This window comes from Schistocerca americana, chromosome 1 (assembly GCF_021461395.2).
Source record: "Schistocerca americana isolate TAMUIC-IGC-003095 chromosome 1, iqSchAmer2.1, whole genome shotgun sequence".
Taxonomy (NCBI): Eukaryota; Metazoa; Arthropoda; class Insecta; order Orthoptera; family Acrididae; genus Schistocerca; species Schistocerca americana.
The window spans coordinates 437,717,149-437,740,415 of NC_060119.1; positions in this window are offsets into that span (position 1 = coordinate 437,717,149).

Here is a 23,267-nt window from a genome sequence, read left to right on the forward strand (position 1 = left end):
TATCATTTCATTTCTAGCAACGCTGCATGGTCATCCACGGTAACTGTTCTTTAGGGAACAGATACTACCGTCATATATAGTTAATGACCCGTATATGTAATAAGTTTCCTTTAATTTACGTCTATGGTCACAATCTTTTCTGTTTAACAGATTACCGGTTTCGGTCTTTAATGACCATCATCAGATCTGTCTCATAAAAACAAATTCCTAATGCACTGCAGCCATAGTGGCATAGTCAACTGTTAAATGCGGAATCAGCACCAGCATCGTCAAATACATATATATCACATCACATGCACGAGTCATGTTGTCAGTAAAACTACTGTTTAAAAAACACTATGACTGCATTGCATTAGGACTTTGTTTTTATGAAACAGATCTGATGATGGTCATTAAAGACCGAAACCGGTAATCTGTTAAACAGAAAAGATTGTGACTGTAGACGTAAATTAAAGGAAACTTATAGAATATAAACGACAAACGGGTGTTCGCTGAACACAAGCTTTAAACCAAAGAAGATACGCAACGAATGGAAACTAAAAAAACGCACGATATTTTTAATAACAGTGTTGAATAGGCCCTAGCTGGAAATTATGAAAAGCACTCCTTTGTACCCAAAACAACACGAACCGCTTGAAGAATTCAGATTACGTCCTTCTCTTCTATACGCACGTTATTTGCAGTTTTGATAGAACAAAATGGCTCTCATGGATAGTCAAGAACGTAGTAAATATCTCGTGTTCTGGTAACTCGTTCATCTTCTTACTCGACGCATGATAGCAGCGAAGAACGGCTGTGGCGGAGGCTGAGAAGAAGCCTCGTTCATCCATTGCCATGGTGCTGGTAGTTGCTCAACATTATAGACAATCATTATGAAATCCGGATGAAAGGCAGATCACACGAGTACTGTGACAGTTCGGAACTTCGAGGTGAGGTGCAATCGGCAGAACAGGGCAGCTTGATATTGCAAATAAGAGGCGACGATCCTTATTTGAATCACTGTAGCGCTCAGTGTTAACATTTATAATTATCTTATGAACGAAGAAGGTTTTACATTTATTTAAAAAGGTTGTTTATTTCAGCTTTGTAACCTCTCACGTATACCTCTAACATTTCCACAGACTGGCTTATTTTACCATTATTTTCATATTAACATGCTTTCAGTTTCCTATGATAAGCAGGGACACTGCTAAACATACATTAATTTTTTACCGGTCTGGAGTGTGTTTGTCTCTTGGTGGCACATATTACTGTATCGATTATGCGAGGTAACTAATTCGGAGACAACGTGAAACTAGAAAGTTTATATCAGTGACGAAGGTAATTTAATTTAGTGGAATTGTACGAGTAATTCCGTTCAAAATAAATGCCTACGTCTGATACTCAAATTAGATATAAATGTTGAATTTTAGTACTAAATTACTTTGCTTACATAATAATGACTATGTGACACTGTACCTCAAAGACCTTGCAACTGATACTGATAAGAATGAACTTGACACTGATCAGTTCAATTTACTACAAGTTTTACCACAACAACTTAACTACGCCGAACTCAGTACTGCAATTGCAAAAAAGTGGAGAAAGAACAAAAACTTTCTGAAGTGTGTTTACAAAACCGTGTAAACTGATGCACTTAGTTGATCTCGGTAACATTTGTGGGAGAGCATGGAAGGAAACACGGGAAAGTCAAAATTCTGGGAAAGGTAATTCGAACCTTGTCCATTCGTCCCAGAATTTTACCCGTAAACGTTGCCTTACTATCGGAAATCATTGCTGTCCACTGTAGCATACAGGTAAACGTTACTCAGAAATCATACGCTTCTTTCTACTTCTTATTTTTCGTTTCTTTTTCTTCTTATTTCCTACGTTTTCGCTGGAATGGCTTGCTGTTTGATTTAAGACAGAGACGTGTACAGGTTCTTTGAGAAACGTTCCAGTAAGATCGAAGCTTTCGAGAAAGCAACATGCAAAATACCATGGGGAATTAGTACTTTATATAGCATAGCGTTCTTCAAACACTATATCTTAAATAAAATCAAAGAAAGTAATATTACAAGGGTTACTCATAAAGAACAAAATGTGAATTAAGTAATATCACAAAGCAGGATGAACGTCACATTCCCTACGAACGTAAAGGAGGTATTTTTTTCCATAAACATTATTTCGGCGTATCTGCCCACAATAAACGTCACAACAGACTCTGAGTTGTAAGTGCATCATTTTCATCTCTAAATCCTTTTCGTAATAGACTCAGACAGAAATCTATACCGAAAATCTTAATTCACAAGCCTCACATTACACAGGGACCAACAGCAAAATAGGGGAAACGAGTATCGAAGATTAACACGTCGCTGTTAGTTAAAGGATCATCGAACAACGTAGCGAAAATTTTAAGAAAAGGTAAACGAAGATCATAGATCATGAGAGAACAAGCACTAACTCAGGTGTAAAGCGATGTGGGAGGAAATCAGCCGTGATATTGCTGAGGGGACCGTCTGGGTTAATCTGGCTAGCTGGACAGTTCAGTGAGTGCCCAGAATCGTTTCAGGTCACTCACTGAGCATTTCAAACAGTTTTCAGGCTAGGGACCAACTATCAGAAGTACGCAAATGCAATACGCCCAGTCCGTTAGCCCATTCTTTGTCTTCTGCGAGATATCAGATCGTAAAGGCGACGGGCGTTGCCATCGGAAGACCTTGCTCGCAGGGTGTGGTCGCGATTGTGGCTTTAGTGCCGCCGCGCCCTTGGGACCCTTTTTTTTTACATCGGGGAATACATTACACGTCAGAGGTGGATACACCCTCGAGCGACCGAGAAATACACCTAACTACAGATACCAACGAAAGTGTTTTTTCTCAGTTTATTTGATTGGTAAAAAACCAAGTCTGTTCAGTGCCTTAAAACTGCTGTAATACTCCCTTAACCAGACATGCACGCACACACGCACAAGTGCGGATGTGCACACCTTCACACGCTTGTTGATTCTTACACTTTGTAACGTGCTCCCATTATCCTCTCGCTGGATAAAAGCCTGATCCTCCTCCTTACTTGCCGGCTGTAGAGGGAGCGGGCAAGAAACTTTAACTGATGCTAAGATCCTGATCTGCCAGGTTTAGGAAGTGTTTGTGATGGCTCAGGTTAACAAAAAACCAAAGACCCATTTCGACGTTTCTGCCTTATTTGCACAAAGTATCGGCCTTGACAGTCATTAGTTTCTTTAAAAACCACGTACCAGTAATATACTGGTGGCTCTACACATAATACAAATCACAGAACATTCTGCATAACTAACGACCCATACCAGCGTAGCCTGCTTCGAACCTCGAAGAACCTCTTCTACACGCACCCAAATACCGACACGCTCTCAACCACAGGCCTACTCAAAAAAAATCCCTGCGTGTTTGTGCACGCGAAACCAAACCTGTTGTTGCCGCAAGAGAAATATAATGTACTCTAAGAATCAGATAGCAGTAAAAGAATCTTAACATATATATGTACGTAAAGCAATTAATAGATACAAAAATGAGATCTGTGAAATACATATACGTTTATCTCACAGCTTTTTGTTACGTTATATGTTATGTTATTGTAAGCTTGCCACATTTCGTGTTTCTATTGCTTTACACTATTTAAATGCACACTAATTAAATGCTTACAGAACGTCTTGATTACCAAAATAGCATGCAGTTCGAATAAAACCTTTGTTTATCAATTTAGATGATTTGGATCGTTATTAAATAACAAAAACGTCAAAGGTCACGCTTGTGACCGACGTCTTTTGAGCAATACAACTCTCATGGCGTGCTTTTTTATCAGTAGGTATCATTATCAAAGAATAACTCAGATTGCGTTTTATTATTGGCAGCACGCTTAAGTAAAATGACTTGACTTTTTATGGGCCTGATGATGATCGGTGTGATCGAACCTGATGGTGAATAAAATAATTTTATTTAAGCAGCAGGCCTCTACAGTGATCATGATATACATTATTTACAAGCTGTCGGATTACATCGCCATCTCCGTAGAGTTATTTAAACTATCCGACGATTTTGTGCAAAATTTTACGTCTCTGTACAACAACAACGACCATGAGCGGATCGGTTGTTCACAGTTCAAGCTAACGTTGGTTTTTGTGAATTCACTGATTTTATTCACATTTCCTTCATAAATAAACAAGAGCTGATTTACATGTTCTTATACGCCACCCTTATTCTGCATGAATGTTTCTCACAGGCTTCATGACGAAAAATCCAGTCTCGAAGTAGTTAAAGAAAATTTTCAGTAATCTTTAGTTGTCATGAGATGTCTAATTACTGCTGTTCTCAATCTTGGTAACTTGTGTGCCATTCTTGTGGAGATTTTTCGTTGCTTTTACCTTCATCCTTCTATTAACCTCCAGCCTCCTTACAGTTACCAAAGTTGACAGTGTGTATGAGTTATTGCGATTACGGCTATAGTAGCTAGCTGTATCTTCGGACATTCTGTTAGTGTATTTGAGTCTCCTTAAGACTTATATTATCTCTACTGTCATAGTTTGTAGAGTACGATTTGCATGTTTGTTGATTCGCAGTCAGAACTTTCTGTTACTTGTCAGTCGTTGAACCGTCAGTGTATAAAAGCTCATTCTTGTTGTGGGCCTTTCCGTAAACTCATATATATATATATATATATATATATATATATATATATATGTTAGCGTTTCTGTTTTTTTAACCTAGTCTCGAAAATTTTTGGACTGACGGGGTATGAACAAGTAGCCTGGACTGACGGGATATGAACAAGTGACCTTTACGGAAATATAATAGTGCGTAATTTATACCTCTTTAGAAAAGACTTCTTCATAGCCTGTCAGTCCAGAAAGTTTCGAGATTGGATTTTAAAAAATTGGAACGTTAAAATGGTGCATTTAACGCTTCAGGCATTCAGCATATTCTCCTTCCACTTAAGCACTAAACACAGAACAGTCACCCAACCATGTGAAACTGTCAGGAAAGTTCTTCTTTGTAATCAACTCGAATGTCGTAATGGCCTGATTATCAGTTATATCGTCAAATCCTTGACGCTTCTTGTGAATTTGGAACCTTTGTCGTTTCATAGCAGGTTCGTACTGATAAGTCTCCTCTCGAATTGTGGTTATTCCCAAAAAAGAGTTTTCCGCGTTATGGATTTGAACCACGTCGCGGCAGGCGTCCACTCGTCGTTGTTTTTATTCAGAGGTCAAGATTCGCACACTTTCCTCTTCTTCAGAGCATTCTGGAGAATGTCTTGAATATCTGATTTAAGTTGTTGCTCCATTTCGATTTGCGAGGCAACAACGTTGTCACACAACGGTCGCACATCTGCTACGTAACACTGCCTGCCCACAACTGACTGTCGAATTCACATCTGTTGCTTACAGGTGATGTCGCTTATCAGCCAGAAATAAAATCAGTCTCGGAATTTGCTGGACGGACGGTGTATTATTGTATAAATGACCCAATGATGATTTCAAGCGAATCTGAATGATCTGTAATTCATAGGCATGTCTTTAAAACTCCTTATGATCCGCTTAAGCTCTCTGAGACGTCTTGACAACAATTTTATTGTTCCAGTTTGCCATATACATTCCAACGTTATGTCATTCTCAAAGGCTACAAACAAAAAGTATCAGTAAAAATACTAGACTTACTACATTCTCACCGATTACGTGGAGCCATAATTTAGGAAATATGGGTTGAAGCTTAACAAATGCTTAATGTCACTGCTATGACCCAGTTGAAATATTTCGAAATGGATATTTAGTATCTGGTCAACATTCCTTCATAACAGGCAAGTGCAAGATGACTTCAAGGGTCAAGGTTGATACATACAGAATAATCCGACAGGATGTGCTAAGGCTGGGGTGTAATGAGGCCGTTGTTTGTTAGAAAAAAGTAAATGTTTACAAAAAGTAAGTCATGGAATGCAGTAATTATAGTGAACAACAGGTGTAGCTTATGTATTGCTATGTCTGCTACTATGAATAAAATTTCGTAACTGGAGGCTACTGAATAAGCGTTATACAGGGAAGGAATGGCTCAAACCAAATTTGTTCTCCAAGACGCAGACTTTGAAAATGACATACATTAGTTAACCAGTATAAAGTAGTAACCATCCAGATAACATTTCATAAAACTAGTGTGAAGTTAACATCAACAATAACGGCACAATGACAGTTGTGCAACCTGTCATATTTGGTTTACATTTCCATATTTTCAGATTCATGGAATTTTCTTCTTGACGATTGAAGTAAACGTATAATGAAACTTCTGTTGGCATTAACGTATAAGAAATTATTAAGTGGCATAACAAAAGGAGACAGGTGTGGTTTTGAGCGAGTGGCGAGTGACGAGAAGGAGATGCATAAGGAAAATTCTTGGAACAGGATTGAAATTGGCCTACATTTAAAGTAATATTTTTCAAATCCTCTGTAGTCTTTTGACTATAAAATATATATTATAAAAACAGCACTGCTTATTATGATTTATTTATTTATTGTTCCGTGGGACCACATTAAGGAGAAGTCTCCATGGTCATGGAACGAGTCAATACATGAAATTATAACACGATTGTAGAAACAGATAAAACGAAATATAAGAAACATATTCAGTTGTAGATTGTAGAAACAGATAAAATGAAATATAAGAAATATATTCAGGCGACACGTCGTTAGCTTAAATAAAGAAAATCAAGAATGCAACACTTGAATTTGCTTAATTTTTTAGCTCTTCCAGGAGCTTCTCGACAGAATAGAAGGAGTGAGCCATGAGGAAACTCTTCAGTTTAGACTTAAAAGCGTTTGGGCTACTGCTAAGATTTTTGAGTTCTTGTGGTAGCTTATTGAAAATGGATGCAGCAGAGTACTGCACTCCTTTCTGCACAAGAGTCAAGGAAGTGCATTCCACATGCAGATTTGATTTCTGCCTAGTATTAACTGAGTGAAAGCTGCTAACTCTTGGGAATAAGCTAATATTGCTAACAACAAACGACATTAAAGAAAATATATACTGTGAGGGCAATGTCAAAATTCCCAGACTATTGAATAGGGGTCGACAAGAGGTTTTCGAACTTACACCACACATAGCTCGAACAGCCCGTTTTTGAGCCAAAAATACCCTTTTTGAATCAGAAGAATTACCCCAAAAAATACCATATGACATAAGCGTATGAAAATATGCGAAGTAGACTACTTTTCGTGTTGAAATGTCACTTATTTCAGACACTGTTCTAATGGTAAATAAAGCGGCATTTAGTTTCTGAACAAGATCCTGAACATGGGTTTTCCACAACAGCTTACTATCTATCCGTACGCCTAGGAACTTGAACTGTTCCGTCTCGCTTATAACATGCCCATTCTGTCTGATTAAAATATTAGTTCTTGTTGAATTGTGAGTTAGAAACTGTAAAAACTGAGTCTTACTGTGATTTAGCATCAAATTATTTTCCTCAAGCCACAAACTTATTTCATGAACTACATTATTTGATAATGTTTCAATATTACACACAAGATCCTTCACTACCAAGCTGGTGTCATCAGCAAACAGAAATATTTTTGAATCACCTGTAATACTAGGAGGCATACCATGTATATAAATAAGAAACAGCAGTGGCCCCAGCACCGACCCTTGGGGAACGCCCCATTTAACAGTGCCCCATTGGGACTGAACATCATTACCACTCTCAATATTGCGGAGAATTACCTTCTGCTTTCTGTTCTTAAAGTAAGAGGCGAACCAATTGTAAGCTACGCCCCTTACTCCATAATGTTCCAACTTCTGCAGTAATATTTTGTGGTCAACACAGTCAAAAGCCTTCGTTAAATCAAAGAAAACACCCAACGTTCGCAACCGTTTATTTAATCCGTCCAAAACCTCACAGAAAAAAGAGACTATAGCATTTTCAGCTGTTAAGCCATTTCTAAAACCAAACTGTACATTTGACAGCAAATTATGTGAATTTAAATGCTGCAGTAACATTGTATATACAACCATCTCGATAACTTTAGCAAACACCGATGGCATAGAAATAGGTCTATAATTATCAACATTATCCCTGTCTCCCTTTTTATAAAGTGGCTTCACTACCAAGTACTTTAATCGGCCAGGAAACCGACCACTCCTAAAGGAAAAGTTACAGATATGGCTAAGTACTGGGCTAACATACATGGAACAATACTTCAGTATTCTGCTAGATACCCCGTCATATCCATGAGAGTTCTTGGTCTTTAGTGATTTAATTATTAACTCAATCTCCCTCTTGTCAGTATCATGAAGGAGCATTTCAGGTAACAGTCTAGGAACACTTTTTTCTACGAGCGCTATATGATTTCCTGTTGGGACTAGGTTTCTATTTAGTTCACCTGCTATATTCAGAAAGTGATTATTAAATACTGTACATATATGCGACTTATCAGTAACACGGACATTCCCACTATGCACTGATTCTATATCCTCGACCTGTCTCTGCAGACCAGCCACTTCCTTTACGACTGACCATATGGTTTTAGTTTTATCCTGAGACTTAGCTATTCTATCTGCATACCACATACTTTTTGCATTCCTAATAACTTTTTTAAGCACCTTACAATACTGTTTGTAATGGGCTACTGCATTTAGATTGTGACTGTTTCTAACGTTTTGATATAATTGCCACTTTGTTCTACAAGATATTCTTATACCTTTAGTCAGCCACCCAGGCTGCCTGTTTGTGCTAGTACCTTGTTTTGAACGTTCTAATGGAAAACAACTTTCAAAGAGCACGATAAAAGTCTTGAGGAAAGCATTATATTTATCGTCTACTGTATCAGCACTATAAACATCTTGCCACTCTTGTTCCTTGATAAGGTTTAGAAAAGTCTCTACAGCAACTGGATCAGCTTTCCTAAAAAGTTGGTAACTATATTTAACATGTGTTGCAGCACAAAAATCTTTTAGACTTAAAATTTGTGCATCATGATCTGAAAGGCCATTCACCATTTTGATAACAGAATGCCCTTCTAGTAATGACGAATGAACAAAAATATTGTCTATGGTTTTTCTACTGTTCCCTTGCACTCTCGTTGGAAAGAATACGGTTTGCATAAGATTATATGAATTAAGGAGGTCTACCAGCATCCTTTTCCTTGCAGAATCACTTACACAATTTATATTGAAGTCACCACATATACCTAACGTTTTGTATTTCCTATAAAGTGAACCAAGAACCTCCTCTAGCTTTAGCAAAAATGTTGTGAAATCTGAGTCTGGGGATCTATAAATAACAACAGTAAGAAGTTTAGCTCCACTAAATTTAACCACACCTGCACAATATTCAAACACCTTTTCAGTGCAGTACTTTGAAACATCAATTGACTCAAATGGGATGCCGTTTTTCACATACATGGCTACTCCCCCACACCGCAAAGAGCTCCTAGAAAAGCTGCCAGCCAACCTGTATCCTGGTGAAGGAAGCCTCTGAATTATCTCCTTATTTAAGAAGTGTTCAGATATACCAATAATTTCAGAGTCAACATCTATAAGCAGTTCACTAACTTTAATGCCTTGTATGTTTTGATGAAATATACTATTTCCGTCATTAATCGGATACCTAAGCTTTGTCGAAAGTGGATTCTTTGTTAGAGAGACTTCCCTTAAGCAGGAATATCTGTCAGCTGACTTCAATCTAAAAAAGGTACAGCTCTAACACCCACAACTACCGGAATTTTCCCATGAGTGATCCCACCACCCCCACCTATGCTGTCACCTATAAGCTTTACCAACCTCCCCTTTCCATACCTGTTGAGGTGCAGGCCATGTCTAGTGAAACCCGTCCTGCTGATAGACTCCACCGACACCACTGAAATGTGACTCATGCCTTCTGTCATTAGCGCACCCCCAAGTCTCATGTTATTACGTCTGACGGCTGTATTAAGATGAGGCCGATCGTGACGCTGAAACAGTTCCACGAAATGCACATTCGTGTTGCCAGTCTGAGTGGCTATCTTTTCCAGGTCACCATCTATGTCATACTCCCCATCCCTATCAATACTATTACCGGCCCCACCCACAATCACTACCTGATCCTCTTTTGTAAAATCCCTACAAAACCCCCCTATGTTAAAAGTCACCTGAGCCAATCCTGCATTAGGCTTCACAATGCTGGTGACCTCGTACTCACTTCCCAAAACTTCCTGCAACTGCTGGCCTACACCTCTACCATGAGAACTACCTAACAGCAGAACCTTCTTCTTTCTCTTAGACTTTGCAACTGTCCTAGCCACCGTAACTGGTGAGGTCTGCTGCATACTTCCTACATCTATAGCTACTAGAGATTCCTCTCCACTAGACTCTGACAGTTGGTCATATCTATTACAAACACCAATAGTAAAACTATCTGAAAATCTCATTCTCCTAGCAGATCTCTTGCCAACAGCCAGCTCCCATTCCCCAACCCCCTTCTCCCTCCTCATCCTATCTAGCTCCTCCTGTGCGTTTTTCAACTGCACCTGAAGGCCACAGATCTTACGCTCCTGCTCCTCTATCAACTTACTCTTGCTACATAACCTGCAGTTCCAAAGAGGATCTCACCAGAATGCCCACTGGCTTCCCCACTGCATTCCCCCCAGTGAAAATACTTCGAACAAGTCTCACACCGCAATCCACTAATCACGAACCTACGGCAAAGCCCATATTTCTCACTCATGGTAAAATTTTACAGTTATTGAAACAAGAAAACAACTTTATCTAAGTTCCGCTACTACAATAAGAAGATGTTAAAAACTGACTACAATAATCACAAACTTGCTCTACAAGGAAAGTAACTACTATCATTGACAGTATTAATCAACAACAAATGAGAATATAACAAAATACCAACACAGAAAGAAAATCAAACGTCTAATGACAGTAACGAAACTGAAAGCAGTTCGCAAAAATTTCTTCTGAAGTTATTTCACCGGAAAACACCAAGAACACCGGTTGAAGATTACTAAAGTTTCTTAAATAAACTACTATACACAAACAATTAATTGGTACTTATCTTTCGATGCGCCGCTACAGCTGCAAATTAAAATCTAATACCTTGAAAGCACTGTAAAATGCTTATAAAATGATTCGTCTTACTTTGCCTAACTTGCGATTTTTTCCAAACATTTTACTGGTTTTACTGTAGCTTTCATCTATCACCAGAATTTGTCAGATGCAAAGACAATGGAAAGTAGTTAACTCACATAGCACAAATCGTTGCATGTATACGAGACACTATAGCAAGAGCCCCTCAATCTTATCAAAACATTCCAGTGTATAGGAATACAATGGACTAGGGCTACTGTGTACTGACACAGGTTGGGTTAAGTACAATAGGTGGCCATCAGATGCCGTCCGATACCGAAAGTAACATCTAAATGTTTCAGTATTAGTGACTTGTTCCGTACAGGTACACATGTCTTTAGCTCCTTCAATGAACTGCCAAAATCAATTTTTTAATCTAGTGGTAATGACCTTGTGCCAATGTCAGTCTTTTATATCATCAATATTAGCTGCTTTGTGCCATTGGCACATTTGTGTAACAGCACTGCCCCTTTTCCATACTGTGAAGCTTTGGTTGCCACAGTGGGATGCTTGTCTGGCGTGAATGTCGCTCGACACATTTTTTTTTTAATTACAGAAATGCTTCCTTGTATGCACTGGATAACTCATACTTAACGTCTTTTTTTGCAGTGTTGGGTTAGTGAAAGCTTCATGGACTATAAATCTGTCACAATACAGAAGTTCATACAGAAATGATTCTAACACTTGTAAATTTCGTGTGACTGGAAGCTTATCAGTATCCGTCGTAGATCCTGCTCTCATTAAAAATATTACTACGTATTTTAAGCTTGGTTCAGTTAAGTGATAATTGCCCAGCTTCCACCACCCCGTTTTTTATACGTGATTAAAAATGTCTGTAAATTAGCATTATATTCCTCTCAAATAGGTTTCATTAAAATTATATCGAGAAGGAAATTAGGACACAGTGGGATGTCGAGAAGCAGTTTGGAAAAGACAGTGGTGCTCTGGCCACTCCAAATGGTAGCAGGTTATTCTGTAACATGTAGAAATCAATTTATAGTAACACTGTTTGACCTATTTCTGCAGTGGAGGGCAGTTGTGAATAAATGTCAACAAGACCAGTCTTGAAAAAAATTTATGGTCTTAGCGAATTTTGCCAGTGATAATTCTGGTAGTGTAATTGGATAAATATATTATCTGTGACTTCAAATGTCTAAATCTAGATATAAGCGTTGGTGTTTAAATTGAGACCACTGACGTCGCCCATTGCCTGATTGATGTAGATGTTACATCTAGCTAATGCTATTTATGTACCACTTCTGTAATTGCTTGTCGTCTGTAAATCCGTGGCTGTGGAACTGAAATAAAAGCTTACGCTCTTGAGAAGATTTTGTGCCGCTTACTGGGGCTTTAAACAGTTGTTGACAGCCTAAGTGGCTGAACGGTATGACAGGTGATACACCTGGACATTTGTTCCATAACTTTAAAGCCAGAAAGTGGTAAAAGCGTTCAGTTCAATTTATTACTTGCTAGTGTCGAAGAAACAGTAAAAAGAGTTAATATTACACTTATATGCTTATGGATTAGTTTGAAGTTTACATAAATGTTTATGTATCACTTAGTAGGATTATAAGACCTGTATAGCTGACGACCTGTTGCTGCGGTTACAGTTGCTGCGGGCACGTGGTAGGTCCTTACCCAGCTAACCTAATTAAGGGCAGAGCTATTCCACGTTACAGTTAACATGAGACACCAGAAGGTCCTGAAGAAGATTGCCGCAGAGGGGTCGAAACCTTAAGTTGCGAGGAAGAAATCTTAAGATGAACATGATGTGGATTATCAACCTAGAAGATTTTAGCTTCAATTAATGATCATCTATATCACTAATTGCGTCGTAGCTTTGTTTACTGCTTTTTTTCTGCCAAGTATGATGCGGGCACCGACGATCAGCTTTACTGTGCCAACTTCTTCATTCGGATTACCACTTTATCCAAACATTCCCAACTGTTTGACGGAATCTTCCTATCTCTTTTTCTCATCGTTTTTGCTCTCTAGTACCATGGAACTTATTCGTTTGCGTCTCAACCACGCCCAATCAACCTGTCCATTGTTTTACTTAATTTCCCACATTTTATTTTCCTCGGCAGATCTGGGGAGGACCTACTCATTTCTTAACAGGCAACTCAATTTTCGTCATCCTTCGGTAACGACATAAGTCAAACTCTTTCATCCTCATATTTTTTCGTTTTCCCACAGTCCAAAATTCACTTTCGGAAACTGCCGTGTACCAGAAAGTTCTTCATCGAATTGCCTATGTTTAGAATTAGTAGACATTTGATTTGCTGTTTATCTGTGCTATTCTGTTTCTTATGTCCTCCTTGCTTCGACCTTCAAACATTATTTTGTTTCGAGGGTAGCGGAATTCCTTCACTTCGACTCCTGTGTGGCTCCCAATTTTTATGCTAAGCTTATCGCTAGTTTGATTACTCATGTGCTTCATTACTTTCATCTCTTATTGAATTATTCTCAGTCCACATTCTGCACTCATTAGGCTCTGTTACATTCAAAAAAATGGTTCAAATGAATCTGAGCACTATGGGACTTAACATCTATGGTCACCAGTCCCCTAGAACTTAGAACTATTTAAACCTAACTAACCTAAGGACATCACACAACACCCAGCCATCACGAGGCAGAGAAAATCCCTGACTCCGCCGGGAATCGAACCCGGGAACCCGGGCGTGGGAAGCGAGAACGCTACCGCACGACCACGAGATGCACTGTTACATTCAACTGGTACTGTAATTCTCCACTTTCACCGAGAATAGCTGTGCCTATAGCGAATCTTATCATTTATATATAATGTCCTGATTCTTAATCTCACTCCAAAACGTTTATTTTATTTCCGTCATTGAAAACCTGCGTCCTTGTATTGGATCCCGTTTAATCTGATCTTTTGGTCCTCTATTCTAATTGTTCCCTCTTGGTTCCTGTAGATATTGGGTGATATCTACCTTTTCCTACAACGTGTACCTATAAAAATAATATTTCAAACATCTGCACTACTTTACGATGTCTGGTACTTTTCCTAAGGCGACAAATCCTATTAGAGCGTTTTCAGTTTTAATAAAAGCATAAGTCGCAATTACTCATCCACTGGTACTGATGTATGGGCGTCTGGTTGACGGCTTCAGACTAATGTACATACTTGCTACGTGGACATGTTTATGACAGGTGAAGAACTCTGCGTCACTTTTTGGGCAGTGACGATTCCCGTGCACGTTGTAGCAAATAGGATATCGTTTGCTAACTTGTCCTTATTGGGATGTGACAGTGTTGTTGGGACGTGGCTTTTACGTGCTGCTCTCTCTCTGTAGACTAGCGAGTCTCCACACTCTTCCATTTGGATACCTGCTGTTGCTGTGCGGCTGGATTTACTACATTACTCACCATTAAAATTGCTACACGAAGAAGAAATGCAGATGATAAACGAGTATTCATTTGCCAAACATATTATACTAGAACTGACACGTGATTACACTTTCACGCAATTTGGGTGCATAGATCCTGAGAAACCAGTACCCAGAACAACCACCTCTGGCCGTAATAACGGTCTTGATACGCCTGAGCATTGAGTCAAACAGAGCTTGGATGGCGTGTACAGGTACAGCTGCCCATGCAGCTTCAACACGATACCACAGTTCATCAACAGTGGTGACTGGCGTATTATGACGAGCCAGTTGCTCGACCACCATTGATCAGACGCTTTCAGTTGGTAAGAGATCTGGAGAATCTGGCCAGGGCAGCAGTCGAATATTTTCTGTATCCAGAAAGGCCCGTACAGGACCTTCAACATGCGGTCGTGCATTATCCTGCTGAAATGTAGGGTTTCGCAGAGATCGAATGAAGGGTAGAGCCACGGGTCGTAACACATCTGAAATGTAACGTCCACTGTCAAAGTGCCGTCAATGCGAACAAGAGGTGACCGAGACGTGTAACCAATGGCACCCCATACCATCACGCCGGGTGATACTCCAGTCTGGCGATGACGAATACACGCTTCCAACGTGCATTCACCGCGATGTCGCCAAACACGGATGCGTATCATGATGCTGTAAACAGTACCTGGATTCACCCGAAAAAATGACGTTTTGCCATTCGTGCAACCAGGTTCGTCGTTGAGTACACCATTGCAGGCGCTTCTGTCTGTGATGCAGTATCAAGGGTAACAGCAGCCATGGTCTCCGAGCTGATAGTCCATGCTGCTGCAAACGTTGTCGAACTATTCGTGCAGATGGTTCTTGTCTTGCAAACGTCCACATCTGTTGACTCAGGGATCGAGACGTGGCTGCACGATCCGTTGCAGCCATGCGGATAAGATGCCTGTCATCTCGACTGCTAGTGATACGAGGCCGTTGGGATCCAGCACGGCGTTCCGTATTGCCCTCCTGAACCCACCGATTCCATATTCTGCTAACAGTCCTTGGATCTCGACCAACGCGATCGGCAATGTCGCGATACGATAAACCGCAATCGCGATAGGCTACAAACCGACCTTTATCAAAGTGGTAAACGTGATGGTACGCATTTCTTCTCCTTACACGAGGCGTCACAACAACGTTTCACCAGTAAACGCCGATCAACTGCTGTTTGTGTATGAGAAACCGGTTGGAAACTTTCCTCATGTCAGCACATTGTCGGTGTCGCCACCGGCGCTAACCTTGTGTGAATGCTCTGAAAAGCTGATCATTTGCATATCACAGCATCTTTTTCCTGTAGGTTACATTTCGCGTCTGTAGCACATGATCTTCGTGGTGTAGCAATTTTAATGGCGAGTAGTGTACTTTACTTAACAATGTAGCTCTTGCAACAGACATGTGACGCAAGACTCTGGTAATCATGATGATTGTCGCATGTCATTGGGTGATATGTGACATTGATTACAAGGGTATTTCGCAACATCAAAAATGCTATTAAAATGTTTGATGAGCAATTTAGAACACACGTGCTATTTATTACACTTTGCTGATGGCTCGGTCTCTTTATCAGGAAATAATCTATCACAACTGAATAAGACGGTGTGCGTCAGACATACTGCATGACTGACAAGAATAACTCCACTATTTGGATTGTCCTCGTAGTTCAGTGGCCCATTTTGTCTTAAACTGGCACGTTTGTTTTAGTATTTTGAGCGGATTTGAGCTTAGCGGCTACGATGTGAGTTTGATGACTAATGGCTGCGCCACAAATCACATACCTCGGCAAATCCTGGTCTACCATGATCATCTAATGGCTGTAACCACATGCTTTGCAACAGGGAGAAGGTAAGCTAACGCTCTGGTTATGGTGTCGAAAACATGACTTTAAACGAAGTTTTAATCGATGCAAATAAATTTCCAGCGATTCTTCTGCGTTGTCGAAAGAGATAACAGCCACTTTTTGTTCGGCTAGATGTTTTGTTTCTTGTGTTGATTTGTTCCTATAACGAAAGCAACTGGTTCCACAAATTCAGGACCTGCAGATCTGTATGGGTTATTGCTGTGGAGACTGTTATGTAGCATTATCATCCATTTACTGAGTATGCTTGCAAGTATTAGTTATTATAATAACTGCAAATTCGTTTATTCTCTGTTCTGTCTTTCTGGCAGAAAGTTAGGCGACCTGCCGTGGAAAATTTCTGTGCAGGGGCGGAATATGGAGTCATAAATTCTTTTCCTTCTGAAAGCACTGAACGAAGAGGCATTCACCAGAACTGGAAGCCAATGGTGGGCCCAACCATCCATAGTCCCTAACAACTGGGGACAGCCCGGCAAAACTAGGAGGCCATAAAATTTCTGGGCCACGCGTAGCCTTAAACATTCCTTCTAAACAGATGTGGATCTGCAAGGTGGAGAAAACACGATATGCTTTCAAAGTGAAGAATGACGCCGTAGCGACGAAGGAAGCAGCCGTGTGTTTTAATCAAACTTGTAAAGCGTACTCTGATTGGTTCACGAAATTTATTTGGTAGCCGGAGGAAGGGCTTGCATTTGTGTACATGCTGTCCTTCTCATTTCCCAGGACGGAAAATCACGTCCGTGGCAGGAGAAAACTCCGAACCTCTGTCCCCATTTTCTGACACAATTAACATTACTGATTCACCTGGACAAAATACGTAAGGGAGGGGATTTTTGTAAGATATTCTTGAATTTTTCATTGGTCTGTGCTTGCAGTTCTTACAGCAATTGACTGGAGAGATTACAGTGTTAGTAGTGTAATCACAATTACTGTAATAAAGAGCAAAGAACATTTTAGGCAGGCACCGAAAACTGTCCGACTTTGCGAGCCCAGCAGCCATCTTTGCCTCAGTGTTTCAGAGTTTGGACTCTGCCACAAAATGGATGCAGATGTCGTGGCCAGACAGAAAGTCCACAGCCACCCTTTGGCTGAAGAGTGGCTTTATGCACTGCTGCCAGCCCGTCCCTTTGTGGGAGAATGAAATAACAATAAAGAAAATTAAGTGGTCATAATATTTTGGCTAGTCAGTGTAGCAAAATCCGCTCGTAAAACAGTTTTTCGACATAAACTTGCGCTTGCGAGATTGTAACAAAACAATGGAAAGCCGAATGCTAGCTAAGAGTCAATATTATTGACTATTTCGAAAGGTTTTCCTTATTCAAGTAGCCGGGCGCCGTTACTCCTTGAAGTATGAATTAATTTCTTGTGGTTGGAGTAGGTCACTTCGATGAATGCGTGTACAGCATAATGAAGTACTTACATTACTAATGACGGTGAGGAGGATGAGTTAGCCGCCGTTCTGGTGCTGTCACGAAACCTACTCCACTCTAATTACATCAAGGGGGCTACAGCCTAGACCGATTGGTGGATAATCAGTAACAGTGTTCTATTACCGCAGTTTTAGAGACACAGTGGAGAGCTTTAGAATTCAAACAGGAAGTTACTTGATCAAATCTGCTTCCCTCCCGTTACTGGCCAAATTCTGCCGATGAAAATCTCCACCACCATGAAAAACCGATCTTGCTACCTCTGATTCAAGACCAATTGCACAAGACTGCATTAGTGACTTCAGTTATGGAGGATGATAACGTGATAACATTCTTCTAGAAACCTGAGTGTGAAGTTCGTTTTCACATATGTATTTAATATTCATCCCCATCATCTAAGTACTGAGTAACTCAGAAGGCGTCTATCGACCCTTTTTAGGTTCATATTATTGGTTGTTTGGTAGAACTTTGATCACGTTACAGGACACCGTATTACTTGGGCTTGAAATGCCTCCTGATAATCGTCTGAATTAAAATTCTTTTCTGTACAAACTGTCTTTACACACCTGCCACCCACGGAGAGGATGACGTAATCGTGAGGTCGGCCTGGATAGATCAGTCATTAGCAACAATGCTCCTAATAGGCAATGGTCTCGGTGTTCTAGTCTAGTATACAGTTTTAATATATCACAAAATTTCTACATCGTGTGAGACCTTCGTTCCTTACGGTGTATACAAGGCGTATACAAGGTTGAAATAGCGTCGTCGACAGCCACCGATATTTCGGCAGGCGTTCTGTAAGATGTGGAGTCTATTCAAATACATTTCTATGAGAGCACAGGAGGAATTTTCCCCGTTATCATTGTTCAGTAATGAGACAAAACACTGTAAAAAGTATCTTCTTTGTGTGTGTGTGTGTGTGTGTGTGTGTGTGTGTGTGTGTGTGTGTATGTGTGTGTGTGTGTGTGTGTGTATGTGTGTGTTTTATGGAAGCTGCAGTCAGCAATACATCATGAATGTATTTCGCTAACACAGGTAATATAATGCCTTAATTTATGGCACAAAGTACCATGCGCATGACTATATAAATAATTTTGTAAACTGAAGGCCGAGAGGGGAGAAAGGAAAGGAACGGGAAGGAACTCATGAGATCAGTTGCATTGGGACTTAACAGGCTTCTGCAGAGAATAAATGTTAGTATTTTTCTTGATCCTCGTACAAAAATTTACTTCACTTCGCAATAACAAAGCTATTTAACGCCTTCACGTGCCCATGCATGAAAAGAACAGACACCATGTATTCATGTGTATAAATGATGATGGCAAATGTTTTCTGTCAGTTCTTTGTATGTTATCTGGCGTAGTCTCATAACAATTAGACGTTTGAAATGTAGCCTTCACGTAAATTTTGTTGTGAGATAGACTCTTTATTTGGACATACATATTTCTGATTCTTTCTAAGAGCACATTTAGAACAAGGTATTCTGTAGCAAAAGTAATAGCACAGCATCTCCTTCACTTACTGCTACGAATTTTGTAATACTGACAGTTGTAATATAAAAATCAGTATAGTTTCATGCAACTATCGCAATAAACTTTTGGTCACTGCACTTCCGTACAGTACTAGGTACTCCAAGATAAAATATTTATAAGCAGTTAGTTGCGCTAAAATTGTGTTAAATTATGCAGTGTTATCTTGTTGGTATCCGTTTATAGTTTAAATAAGGTATCATGCCGTCGTAGATTCATTTTCATACTTAGGCATACGACTGCCTTAAAAAGCTTTGGTATTGTTAAGCGAAGTAAATTCTTGTATTAGGGCCAAGAAAAATACTTATATTTATTTACTGCAGAAGGCTGTTCAATGTTGTCAACGTGACACTCTATTACATGTAACTACCATGAAAAATACGAATGCGTGTTAACAGTTAAAGAGAATAATAGTTTTCCACTGATAATGGCAAAATAAAACTACGTAACTGGATGTAAATTTATAATGACTCTTTGCCGTGTTTACTCATCGATTACTTTTGCTACAAGTCCCGTTACTTGTAATATCCATTACGATCATTAAATTTTCTGTTCTGTGATTTAAAATTTTAATGGGCAAATTTAAATGGTTGATAATTGATCAGAAGAACTATTTTACACACTACGTCCATTTTGGCGTTAATACATCTTGCGCTAGGATGGAATAATGAATCTAATTTAATTTAAGAACAGTTGGCACTTGAGACTCGGAAAGTAGTTGTACGTAAGACCGTGGAATTGTGAAAAGACGGCCAAGGTGTGCTTTGTTCACGCAGACAAAGCAGTGCGTGTCTCGAGACATCTGCTAAACGGCTGCAGGCCTCACGGAAACAGCGGCAGTGAGTCATGGAAGGATTGTGCAGCTGTGACAGGGCTTCGTAACCACAGTATCACCAACTTCTTCGTATCCAGAGCAGTACCAACTTTTCCAGTGCTTGAAGAACGTCCGTTGCCACAGATACAAGCAGTAAAAAGTATTCCACTCCTGTCTTCTGATTTATGCTTCCTGTAAATGTACAGATGAATCTTACGCTTATTTTATTTTTCTACTTAATTTTGAATTAGTACTTGCAAGCTATCGCTCGCTTTAATCTTGAATACATGTCTGAGTGAAGCTATTCGTGTACCACCACAATAATATAAAAACAGTGATTAGCATAGGGAATATGAATAACAGCGGAGTATTTAATTGAACACAAGATTTATTAAGCATTTAGTAACTACAACTAGCTGACAAATGTTACACAAAAATAACAAACACAAATTAGATAATGAATGCTGTTTGATGGGCAAAGCACACATTTGCGTGGAAGCAGTACAAATTCTCCTATGAATTAATCCCTTTTACAGCGCAATCTAACTTTGTTTGCATGAATCCACTGCGAGGCCCGATTCTATTTAAACGAAATCAAATATGATCAACTATACCACAAACTTCATCTGAAAAGAGGAAGCTGTGAATATCACTTAACAACTCTACACCAGTGCGGCAGTACTTCACCATTTCACCTTGATTCAAACGGCAGCTGTAATTTTCTGACATGTTCAAATGTGTGTGAAATCTTATGCGACTTAACTGCTAAGGTCATCAGTCCCTAAGCTTACACACTACTTAACCTAAATTATCCTAAGGGCAAACATACACATCCATGCCCGAGGGAGGACTCGAACCTCAACCGGGACCAGCCGCATAGTTCTGACTTGTCCACGAAAATATGTGAACTACTCGGTCTAGCGTTCTGGTTATCGGATTGTGGGAAATATCATTATCAGAGCCCTGAAATCCTGACAGATTTTCAGTGTGAGGTGCACCCATTCGCTGGTCTGGCCAAACCAATCTGACTCACAGGCAGAACACTGCGTGCCGGGATTGCCAAACGTCAGATGGCTAACTCAGGATGAATAAATTCACCCTCATCACCATCATGACGATATGTCCAAGATGATACGCAGTTCTGCTGACAGTACAGTTGGGAACTGCCACGGGATCTTAGTCCACCCCAGGATTCAGACGACAAGTCTCTCCCACTAGGGAAAGACCTGAATTTCTCCACCAGGAGAGGGCGAGAAGACGAAGCACACGAAGAATCACCCCACTTTCCACCAAGTCTCAGCACAGGAGCTGAATTAGCAAAACAAAAACCGCCCCCACACTGCGCAAAGCAGTCAAGCTATTCTACTCATTGAATCTCTCCTCTTGACTGTTCTGCTGGCCAGGTAATCAATCTAGAAACAGCACCAGGGTCCCCATGCTGTGGAAGGAAGCCTCTACATTGTAGATCCTGAGAGGAGCCAATTAGCGACTCCAAGTCTCTCTTGTATAAAAAAAGAAGATTTTTAAACTAAGGAGGCGTCGTTCTTATGATAAGCATGGCAATGTTTTGGCAAAAAACACATACCTAAACAGGACCACAGTCTCTCACCTCCACTAGACATGTACGCCAGCCACAGTCTGTACCATAACTGCTTGTAACATGAGAATGCGCATTTATGACCTTCCTACCTTTTGCACAAAAGCTCAGTTTACAGCTCTCTCTTAAATGGTATCCTCCAACCAGTTCCAACCATCTAGCCGTGCCGGCCGGAGTGGCCGAGCGGTTTTAGGCGTTAGTCTGCAATCGGGCGACCGCTACGGTCGGAGGTTCGAATCCTGCCTCGGGCATGGGTGTGTGTGATGTCCTTAGGTTAGTTACGTTTAAGTAGTTCTAAGTTGTAGGGGACTGATGACCTCAGAAGGTAAGTCTCATAGTGCTGAGAGCCATTTGAATCAGCCGCCTTCTGTGACGGACCGGTGTCTGGCCTGGGTGTAATGTTTTGTGAACTGGCACCCTGCTGCCTGGTACTACGAGGAAGGAGGACAGAGCTTCGGCTGGAAGTCTCTACAGGTAAGAATCAATTATCACTGTTTCCCCGAATCACTCACACAGCCAGATTGCTGCGCTCAGCATTAATGGCCCCCTAGTTTATCTCGCTCTCTGTTCTTGATTACCTCCACTACAGCCCCCACCCCTCCCCTGGGCACAAGCTCTCTATGGGTTTCATATGCAGTTACAAAAGAATTCTGCCCACAAATTCCTCATGTAGAAAAAGTCATTAAACACACATAGAAAATGTAGTACTAGGGAACATGTCATGTCCTAAAATATGAAAGTTAATCTGACTGACAACGTTGTCAGAGTGAGAGAGTGGCATGCCACCTCTCATACTTCCTGCACATGGATTCCATCCCGTTCATTCTTGTTTCTTTTATGCTAATAGACCGAAGATGCATCGTTTGTGTTGAATAAGTTTTAGAAAGTGACCCTCAAAGCCTACTGTACAGCCTATATGAAGACAAACGTTTTTGAGACGCTATTAAGGGGTAGAAAAGTACGTAGAAAATAAATATAATGAACAAACTTACGAAAAGAAAGATTAATTTTGTAAAAGGAAACAAGTGCAGAATGTCATTATCACCGTCGCTGATTTAACCTAGAACTACACTTTTTAATCATCATAAATAATATCTCTGGAACACATAAGAAATTTCATTCACTGATTTAGGCAGAGGAAGACGCGATCGGATGGCATCGCAGTCATTGCCCAGTCGTAGTATTTTTATGATAAATTTTCAGTACTTCACATGCTGCGCTTTTCCTGGTGATTTTTTCCCAACTCGTCCACAGTTCGCTCTTTTAGGTATTTGAGATGCTCTTGTTGTGTTGTGGGCAACGGCCTTGCCGCAGTGGATACACCGGTTCCCCTGAGATCACCAGAGCGCTGTCGGGCGTGGTCGGCACTTGGATGGGTGACCATCGAGGCCACCATGCGCTGTTACCATTTTTGGGGGTGCACTCAGCGTCGTGTTGCCAATTGAGGAGCTACTCGACCGTATAGTAGCGGCTTCGGTCAAGAATACCATCATAACGACCGGGAGAGCGGTGTGC